The 9976-nt window shown below is 42.2% G+C and overlaps 1 pseudogene; it reads left to right on the top strand.

Annotated features, from left to right (window-relative positions):
• Nucleotides 1–1887: 1887 nt before the first annotated feature.
• Nucleotides 1888–7947, top strand: LOC101638805 (annotated as a pseudogene).
• The last annotated feature ends 2029 nt before the right edge of the window (nt 7948–9976 follow it).

Raw genomic sequence — 9976 nt, forward strand, 5'->3', positions numbered from 1 at the left:
GGAGTGATTTGGGAACTGGCTCAAACTCTTTAAGTTCAATGAGTTTGCCCGAGGGGTCCAAAATCCTACAGCAAGTCAAGAAGGATGGTGTCCCACACCTCTTCCTGTGCTGGAGATCTGAGTCCTGCAGTGTGCAGTAATTATCCCAGATTGATGTCTAAAAGTGGTCATAATCCCAGCCTCACAGAGAGCCTCAGAGAACTACCCTAAAGACCTCACACTGGAGTTCCATTCTCTGATATCATCCCTGTTCCTCCTGCATTCTTTGGCTTTGCATATGTCTTCCCCAGTCAGGAAAGGAGTGACAACATTGGCCATCCCCTTTTCCCCTCTCCCCTTTTTCCTTTCCCTCTCTGTGCTTGGAAGTGTGGGTAATAATAGATAATTAGACACTAATTAGAATCAATTTAAGAGCCCCTGGGGTATTAAACCATAACAGAATGCAGATCCAAGGATAACAACCTGCAGAACTGTGCAAGAGAGAACCTGGAATGACACAGGAGTACAGCCAGGGAAGAATTCCTATCCAGTCAGCCCAAAAACCCACTTGATTAATCTGGTCCCCCTTACAAGTGGGACATCACAGCACAGCCCCAATACAATAGCACCCTACAAGCCCATTGAAAAAAAAGAAAAAAAAATCTTAAACTTTTAGGCTGTGTTGCTTTGTGTAAGCCACCAGAAATCTGGTCAATTAGCCAAATATTAAGATAAGAAGACAGGTAGAATCTAATCCCTGGAGAACAGTGTGGTAGATACGCAATTTTATGACAACTTGATAAAAGAATGAAGGGGTGGAGTAGTCTGTCACTCAGGTCACTGTCTGATTGTTCCATGCATGTGGACATGGCCTTATCATGAGGATTCTGGGGAATTCTTCTTCCTTTCTAGAGGCAAGACACACTCTTTCTCTGCTTGACATTCGTCTTGACAAGCCAGATTGAGCAAAGCTGCTGGCAGCAAGAGGCCTGAAGCTGGGGGAGCCACATAGAGAGCCACATCAGTGCTGAGATGCTTCCACAAGACTTTTCAACCACTGGGCTGTGATCTTCCTATGTTCAACATTATTGCATGTGTTATGTGAGTCTGTAGAAGAATTGTTTGAATAGTTTAGGACATATGGGCTTATATTAGACTTATGGATTAATACCGAACTTATGGACATGATCTTGACTTGGTCGAGATGTTTCCTTCATACACAATTACTCATGGATATAAAACTCTCTCTTACACACATGAGTGTCCCTGGGTTTATTTCTCAAGTCAACCTGGACTAATACAGAGCCTAGTATTTTAGCAGCAACATTTTTTATTTAATGGAAAAGCCAACAAGTGTTAAAAGCCAATGTCACCCAAATTGGCTCTACCAGTTTGGAGCTTTACAGATAGTCTTTGAAAGACTGAAAATTGTGGCCAGACAGTCTGGACAAGGCCCTTGCACACACTGCAGGTCTGCCACAACCTACCAGCCCACTGTTATATATACAGGCGACAGCATCAGCCCACTCTCTGAGGCCCTTGACCACCGCCAGGCCCTGCAGTCACCATGACATCTCACCTACACAGCAGTCTGATCCACTACCAAAGTAGGCCACAAGTAGTCCCCAAAACCAGTCTTAACAGTCATACTTAGCTCAGGGCCTCTTGGTCTCCTGGGATCATGATGCCCAGTTCTTCCAAAATTACACACAGACAGCAACATACTTCAACACCTTCAACAAGAAAACAAGAAAAACAAAACACACAAGTAGAAGAAGTGCTAAACCTACCAATGCTCCTAGAAGAAACAGACAGTGATCTTCAACAAAAATAAATCTCAGATTGCTGCTTAGGGTAATACAAGATATGAGGGAAGCAACGAAAAATAAGGATACATTGATAGGGAAGATGAAGACTATGATAGAGGGGATAAAGTGCATGTACCAAAGGGAAATACAAGAACTGATCGATGAGGTAACATAAAGAAAGAAGATAGTGGACCTCACCAACAGACTAGAAGAAGAGATGGAGAATCCTACCAGTGGGCTTGAGGACAATCAGGCAGACTTCAACAAACAGAAAAGAGAGTCAAACAAGATAATCAAAGAGGCAAGAGAAAACTTGAGATTAATGACAGGTGCTATAAAGAGAAACAAAATTTGAGTAATTGGACTTTCAGAACAAGACACAACAAAGAAGTCAATAGCTAAAGTAGCAAGGAATTTTCTGGAAGCAAAATATTCCACCTTAATGAATGAGAATCAGACATTCATACAGGAAGCAGAGAGGACACCAATTAGAATAAACTGTAGGAAGAATTCACCAAGGCACATATAGTTAAATTATCCAATTTGGGGAAAAAGAAAATATTTGAAGAACAGCAAGGAAAAAAACTAAAAGGTGGTCACATAGAATGGTGCTCAGGTAAGAAAATGCTCAGACCTATCAGCAGATACCATGAACAGGAGAGAGTAAAGTCACATCTGAAATTTGAATGAAAAAAAAGCCAACCCAAGAATCCTCTATCCTGCCAAACTACCTATTAAGATATATGGTGAGATAAGAGTCTTCCCAGAAAAGGAAAAAAATCAATGAATACCCCCTAAGACACCCAACCCTGCAGAAAATCCTTGCAGACGTAATGTAGTTAGAAGACCAACATCCACAAAGCAAAAACAGGAGGCCACCAAATAGCACAACTCCATCCAGAAGTCAATGCAATGAAAACAGCTACCAAGATAACATTGCCTCAGAGGGAGAAGGAGATAAGAATGAAGCCCCCCACATAAAAACAGCACACTGAAATGAAGAGAAATAGAAAAACTCCCAACACAAAAGGTACAAGAGAAAAGCAATGAATCCATGGACGGTGTTAACCCTGAATGCCAATGGCCTGAATTTACCCATTAAAAGACAAAATCTGGTACTTCCTCCTTGGAGGCGGGAGACACTTCTCTCTCTGCCACTCCCTGGAAGACATGGCAGCTGACAAGCCACATGGATGCAACCAGACCCCTGAAACCAGAGAAGCCACAGAGAGACCCCTGCCAGCACTGAGATGCTTCCAATGCCACTGGACCCAAAGACTTTCTACCCTTTACAAAAGGCCAACAGCCAACTTCACGGTCCATGGAGAAAAGATGAAAACAATCCAATTGAAAAGGGGACCAGACAAGGATGTCATTGTCCCACTTGTATTCAACATTATAGTGGAGGTACTAACTAACAACACAAGGCAGCAGAAGGACAGCAAGAGTATCCACCTAGGAGCAGAGGAGATTAAATATCACTATTTTCAGATGACATGATTCCATACATTGAAAACCCCAAAAGTTCCAAAACAGGAGTCCTGGCAATTATAAAGGAATATAGAAGAATGGCTAGATACAAGATCAACAAACTATTGGTTTGCTATATGCATCAGACATGGAATAGGAGCTTCCAACAACCAAAACAAATAGAAATAGCTAGGGATGCAGCCAATAAAACATCTGTACTATATTGAGTGTTCTGATCCATGATCATGAAAAACTACAGAACCCTACTAAAGGAAACTAGAAGTAGAACCCTACTAAAGTAAACCACAAATAGAACATCCCATGCTCATGGGTCAGAAGACTCAATATAGTGAAAATTTTAATCTCAGTCAAGGCATGATATGTTTAACACTATCCCGATTCAACCAACAACCTTGCTTGGAAACACTGACTACTGATTTCATATGGAGAGGGAAAAAGTCCAGAATTAGCAGAGCACTTCTCAAGAAAAAGAACAAAGTTGGAGGGCTTGCCGTGCCTGAGTTTAACACCTACTATACCACCACAGTGGTCAAAACAGCATGGTACTGGAATAATGACAGACACCCAGACCATTTGGAAGGAACAGAAAACCCAAAAATAAAACCATCAGGATATAGACAACTAATCTTCCACAAAGGGCTCAAAAAGCATCACGTGGGAGTTGGATGCCCTTTTGACAAGTGGTGCTGGAAACAATGGATGTCCACCTGTAGAAAATGAAACAAGACCCTTTCCTCAGCTCATGCACAAGAACAACCTTAAGGTGGACCATAGGCCTAGAAGTAAAACCCCAAAATATCAGGGCAATCAATGAAGGAATCAGGATGAACCTAGAACACTGGTGCAGGGAATACATAGACTGAATGAAATAGGGAAGGCTACACACAGATGAAGCTGAAATCTACAAGTGATATATACTAAGGATAAAACACCTGTGTGCTTCAAAAACCTTCACCACGAGAGTAACAAGAGAACCCATAGACTGGGAGAGGATTTTTATCAATAACAGCACAGACAAAAGACTTGTTACTAAAATCTAAAATATCCTACTAGTTTACAAAAGGAAGAAAACTGCTAACCCCCTGAGTTATTGGGCAAAAAACCTGAATATAAGTTTCACTAGGGAGAAGACCTGAATGGCCAAAAAACATATGAGAAAATGTTCTCAATCATTAGCTATCAGAGAAATGCAAATTGAAACAACTAAGAGATACCAACTAACACCCCTGAGGATAGCCCAAATCAGTAAATTAGAGTGCAACAAATATTGGAGGGTGTGTGGTGAGTTAGGAACTCTCCTTCTCTGCTGGTCATGTAGATATGTACAGATACTGCAGAAAGCCAGCTGGCGATACTTAAAACAAATGGAAATTGAGTTACCTTACGACCCAGCAATCCCGCTATTGGGCTTATATCCAGAAGAGGTAAGAAATGGACCATGATCAGCACTCCAATGGTTATTGCAACATAATGCACAATCACAAAGAATTGAAAAATACCTAAATTTCCATCAACAGATGAGTGGATTAGAAAATCGTGGTGTATACACACAATCAAGTACTACACATTTCTCAAAAGCACTAATGATTGCATGAAGAAAATTGTCTCATGGGAAGAGTTAGAGGAACTTATGCTAAGGGAAATTATCCACTCACAAAAGGACAAGTACGATGTGAGTACACTGAGCTAAATATTATCAGCATAGTAGGTATAGAAGAAAAGCCACTTAACTCACACTTTTTGGGTTGTGGTGCAGACACTTGGGCAGGGTACAGAGAAAACCAAATATATATAGGTCATTCCAACACAAAGTAGGGGCAATGGGGGAGGGGAGGGAATAGAAGAGGGAGACGATGGCACTGGGGGAGCAGAGCACTAATCCACCCAACAGGACTGTTTGTCTCCACAGAAATGGGAGTGAGAGTGCAGACCCCACCATGGCACGCCAATCCTTGAGGGCAGCATGAGCGGCTCATGAGCAGGGTGGTCTACAGGGGTGGCCCCAATCAGAGCCAAAATGAGCCCCTCCCTTAAAGTATGTGCTACAGAGGACAACATTAAACCCACAGGTTGGGGAGAGGGACAGCCTGCCACATACTACACAGAAGAAAACCCAAAAGGAAAAGAGAGAATGAGGGACTAGACCCTATACTGACACACAGAGCCCTGAGGGTGACATTCCTGCATGGAGCTGGCAATGTACAGAGAAGACTGTAGGGCCGACAATAGCTGGGGACATGATGTCTGCTTGCTAGAGCATACTGCAAAAGAGGACAATACTGGGAACACATGGTGGGGACTGCGTCTGGTCTGACACACACCCCTCCGCCCAGTGGGGTGAACTAGGAAGGGAACATAACAGATCAGCAACAAGAGCAAAGCAAAGATACAAAGCCTCTGAGGAGCCCCCAAATAGACTTCAGCCTAGGAAGGGCAGTTTCTGGAACTCCCCAGGACTGGAGGGAACGAATAACAGAAATGTGGGTGAAGGAAGACAGTGTAAGATATAAAAATAATAATAATTTTTAATTTATCAAGGGTTCACGAGATTAGGAGGGTGGGGGAGGGAGGGCCAAAAAGAGGAGCTGATACCAAGGGTTAAGTAGAAATAAAATGCTGATGGCAACATTTGTACATTTGTACAAATGTACTGGATATAATTGATGTATGGATTGTTATAAGAGCTGCATGTGCCCCCAATAAAATAATTTATAAAATAAAAATAAATAAAATTCTTTAGATATGTTTTATAGATGAATAAATTGATACTGATAGAAATAAATTGCTTAGATAGTTCTATATATGTATAGCATATATGTATTTTATTATCTACATTTCTCAGTAGTTTTGTTTCTCTGAGTCCTGTTAATAGAAGACATGATAAAGACTTGATTTCAATCCAAATTAAATGATATAAATTGACAAATATCAGAAAGGTTATTAAGAGTTGAGGGGCTAGATGGGCACGCTCTCAGCGTTGGGTGGGTGAGGTTAGTCTAGGTCCTGGCCCTCTGAGCGGGTGGATACAGAGGAGACTGTGCTGGGCAGAAACCCTACTCCCACACCGAAGATCCCCCGATCCCTCTGACACTCGACCCCAGCACATGGTATGAAGCTGAGAGGTGCCTCCCAGGCCAGACTGCAATTACGAGGGGCACAAATTGGAAAACACCGTGTCTCTTAAGAAGAGGCACGCATTCTTAATAGATCTCCAGAGGCCTCATCTACTTCCCTCTAACCCCTAATGAGCTACAACTCGTGCAGACCCAAGCAGCCCAGACCATGAGCTGGATGATGATGAACGCTTGCTCCCAACCTTCAGCTACTTTCCCTATCCCAGCCGGGAAGACGTTGTCCTTATCTGCCTCAGTTATGAGCTACAGATGGAGAAAGTCAAAACTTGCTGCGCGGTCCAATGCCTTCGCTGTGGCAGTGGCTGGCCATCGGAGGAAACCGAAGAGCCTGGAAACAAAGTAGTAGACCATAGGGATCAACTTCATTTCAAATCTCTGCTCTTCGACTCACCTTGCAGGGCCGTTGCCAGAAGAGGTAACTTCATCTCTTAGTGAGCCCACCCAGATAAAAGGATTGAAGGTAGAGCCGAGGAGCCCTCTCAGATGCCACCAATGCCGCCGAGTCACCAGAAAGGAAAGGAGCCTTTGATGGTACATGGTAGTGGGGTATTCTTTCATCAAACAGATTTTTGGCAAGATTTTCAGGATCTTAGTGGTTTCTCTGAGGAGCAGACAGACAGTCAGGGGTCCTGACCAGTCACATGGCCTAGGCACGGCTTCCTGAAACCACACCAGAGCTGTGACCAGCCCCCGACTCAGAAGCCCTCACCATTCTCATTGCTTCCCAGTAGTTTTAAGGAGTCAGCATCTCGTATGACTCCTTTCTCTTCCTGTACCTCTCCTTCCTCTTTCCAGGTACTAGCTTGGAAACTCCTCCAGTCTCAGACTGCTACAGCCACTGGCACCCATTGAGCAGTCACTACCCCCACATCTGGAGCCAGCCTGGCCCCAGGGGCTATAGCATAGCTTATTGCCAGGTAGGATCGACCCAATGGAGAACTTTTCTCCTGGTATGCAAGGCCACCAGCAAAAGACCCCGTGCAACACCAAAGAGCAGCTGGTTTCCCTCCAATCCTTTTCCGTACTGTGCCCATGGGCATTGTGTGAGGATTATCAGAAATTAGAGAAGATCACTGGTTTACCCCAGTCTGAGACTATTCAGAGGTTTGGTGACACACGCTGTGCCTTAAAGCTCCGGCAACTATAGTGGTTTCCGGACAATTTAGTGCCTCTATCATCTCCAGGACCCTACAATGCCCACCCCATCAGCCAGCTCCTTGAATGAATGGGCAGAGACAATGGCTCTGCCCATGCCCCCACCTCCACCAGACATACAGCCTGTGGAGAGGTACTGGGCAGCCCACCAACAGCTACAGGGATGTGATATGCCTCAACGGAGTAGTCAATCATCGAGACTTAGCACCCAGGTGATACTGGATTGATTTGCTTCTGGCTTGCTGGAGCCAACTGAGGTGGTAGTTAGTCTACATGAAGAAGAGGAAGAGGAAGAAGAAAAATTACCAGAAGATCATGGGGATGAAGAGCAGCAGGAGGAGGATGACAACGACAATGATGATGTGACCATACAGGACTAAATGGGGGCTGAGTGAGGGAAGACTGTTACTGAAAGACGAACTAATTGAGCAGCTGCTTAAACAAATAACCTGCACTTAAAAATTACTTTGTGGAAAAGAACTGAGAAACTTTGTGTTCTGGGTGGTGGGGAACAAGGAAATATAGCAAGGGTGGTTCAGGGAGGGGACCACAGAGCATAAAGTGAAGTAGGGATTGGAGGGGTAGAAATCTAGGTTAGTTCTTTGAAAATTAATATCTGAACTTAAAATGCCTTAAGATAAAACTGTATTATGTATGTATGTGAACAAAAATATAAAATCAAAAGAGTAATTGCAATAAAAGATACAAGTAAATGATGTAGCAGTGTTTCATGGACCTATGTGTTAGGCCAGGATGACTTGAGAAACAAATCCAGGCATACTCATATGTGTTTAATGGAGAGCTTTATATCATAGAGCAATTGTATATTGAGAAAACATCCCAGCCCAGTCCAGACCAAGTTCACGATATAAGCCCATATGTCTGATACTAGTCCATACATTCCTCTCTAGACTCACATAGCACATGCTATGATACCAAATGCAGGAAGATCACAGGTCAGTGTGTAGAAAGTCTTATGGATCCAGTGGCAGTGAAAGTATCGCAATACTGGCGTGGGTCTCCACGTGGCTTCTCCAGCTCTCTGAATGTCTCAACAGCTATTTATCTGTGTTGCACCTCCAAATAAGGTACTCAAGCTGTGACGCGATTGACAGACTAAACTCCATCCTTTAACATTTAATACCCTCAAGTTGCCAGGAGATTATGTAACTACCACAGATCACAGGGGCAGTTGGTACATTTAGATCTTCTAAGGGCTAAGAAACAAGATGTGAAAATCTATGAAGGATCAAAGCATGTAGTTCATCAATATCTCTTTTTCCCACTGGACTTCATGACATCTCATTGATTACCACTTTGTTTGTCTGACTTTTTATTTTCTGTGTAGACTGATATTCTCTCCTCTTCAGCACACCAACACAGTTCTCCAATTGTATCATGTTGACTAGCAACACAAATCAACATTTACTCGAAAGATTGATTGTATTTTTAAGTTCTCAAGAAGGTAGTACAATTAGGTAAATAAAGATGCAATACTTTACCAGATTCACTATATAAGGCATTTTATCTTATAGTCATTACTTGGAAATAGAAAGTTTCAAGTTAGAACACTCCAATAATTAAACTGATATAGTAGACTCTAATGTTTCCAATTATTTGGAACACTTGTAGCTTAAGATACTATCTTATTAGTCCTTACTTTTATGTACAAATTTTATCTCTTTTTTTGTGAAAAATAAAGTGACGAAATACACAAGAAAATAAGGGGTATTCAGTTTCAAAATAAATAATACTGATATATACAAGTTAAAAAGCATAGAAACTTTATAAACACTATCAAAATTTGAATCTGTTCTTTCTCTGTGAAATCCTAGATCTAGGTTTATACCTCTGAAAGTAGTGGTTCCAACTCTCTAGCATTTCCCTGAAAAATTCTGAGTTCTTCAATTTGCAATACATCAAAATGACACTTTTGGTATCCATCACATCGTGTTTCTTTTAAATGTTCTCTGAGGTTTGGGAACAAAAGGAAATCTGAATGACCAGATAGGCTGTGTAGTGTGGATGAGGTCATTTTTCTCAGAGGGTCTCACTTTTTTTCTTGTAGAAAAGACCACACACTCATGATTGGTATGTGGGACTCTACTGCTACATGTTCACAAAGGTATAAGTAGATAGAGCATCTAATAGCCACATACCACCCTATGTCATTTTGAGACCTGTACACAGCTCTTTAACCATACATAATCTTTAAACAAAGATGATGGGAACCTCTTGGTTGCACCTAACAGGATACAACTAAAACTCATACAACCCACAAGCCCCAATTAACATTCTATTCCATCAGTGAACAAATGAAAAATATTTTATGCCTAAAAATTGCATCTTTGTGAACTACACTCGAATCTTATAATGCTATCCACATCAAGTTTGTAGGCCAGTCACTTC

The sequence above is a fragment of the Echinops telfairi genome, unplaced genomic scaffold (genome assembly GCF_000313985.2).
Source record: "Echinops telfairi isolate 266 unplaced genomic scaffold, ASM31398v2 ScPeMD7_7401;HRSCAF=8416, whole genome shotgun sequence".
In the NCBI taxonomy this organism is placed as follows: domain Eukaryota; kingdom Metazoa; phylum Chordata; class Mammalia; order Afrosoricida; family Tenrecidae; genus Echinops; species Echinops telfairi.